Consider the following 1,306-nt stretch of genomic DNA (forward strand, 5'->3'; position numbering starts at 1 on the left):
AATAGGTTGAGATGGAAGCAGATGATCGTCTAAAGGGAGCAGCCAGAAGAAGTCAAATAAGATTTGGACAACAACGAGAGCCTTAGAAGTTTAAAAACGCAAGAAAAAGATTTGTGTACTCAAATTTTTATACGTTAGATAAACAGAAGAAAATGGATGGATGGATTCTCATAACCATACAAACAAGGAAGCTTATTGGGATTTCTTGCAAGATGTGTTTAGGAAGTTTAAATTTAGAATGAAAATGAAATGCTGTGTTTCTTTATTTCACACTTATTGCAGAACAAGTAGGTGGGATGATGACACAAAAACCTGGTGCTGCATCACTGTGGTCAAAGCAGCCGCCCCTAAACCAGGAGTGGTCCAGTATCCAAATAGCCTTTTGGCTAGTCCTGCTGTACAATGAAGATGATATCCTGGGCTTTCTATCGTATGTGGTTGTGGGATTAACAGAGTGCATGTATTTTATTTTCAAAATGATGGGAATTGCAGCTTCCACATATTATGTCCATATTTTTGCAGCTATTATGATTCTATTGCTAAAACTGTCTTTAGCAATTTCGCTACTCAACCCAGTTTCAACCATGCTGAAACTGGGTTGAGTTTTTTTTTTCTTTTTTCTTTGTTAAGTATGACACATGAAAACAGGACAGTGGTACCCACAACCACGAAACAGATGGTCCTCTGATTATATCACACAGAAAACAGGCAACTTGGTTTCAAAAACAAAACAAAAAATTAGAGCACACAAACCAGAGAGAGGGTCTCATTTCTGAAAGTATCATTAAAACTGAAAACACTCTGGATCCAAATCTTCCTTTAGCATATTTGTGTTCACAGCATGACTCAGACAACCTACAATCCGAATGTACTCATTCTTAGTTAAAGCGAGTTCAATAGACATTTTCTTCAATATTAGAGAATCCATCAAAGTAAAAATGACCTTGATATCTTTGATAAGGAGAAGAGCAAAACCCTCTAGACAACGAGAACTCTCTTAAACTGAATACAAAAGGCTGTCTCCGTCTGCCATGGAAAGGTGATTCCTGTATCATGGACCTGTGACAATATCATTCGAAAACATCATATTATTCTGTGAACAAACAAGACCTGATACACTAGGTACAAAACAAATAAAGCAACGCACATATGATGTGCACAGTGCTCAAATTATCTAAAAAAAATTAAATATCAAAAACATTTATTCTGGGTGCCAGCAGGATAGCGGTAATGACGCTGGGACAGCAGGCGACGCACAGGTAACAAACGTTGCAGACCTCTTGGGCCCCTCCCATCCTCTGAGCAG

The sequence above is a fragment of the Neolamprologus multifasciatus genome, chromosome 13 (genome assembly GCF_963576455.1).
Source record: "Neolamprologus multifasciatus chromosome 13, fNeoMul1.2, whole genome shotgun sequence".
Classification (NCBI taxonomy): Eukaryota; Metazoa; Chordata; class Actinopteri; order Cichliformes; family Cichlidae; genus Neolamprologus; species Neolamprologus multifasciatus.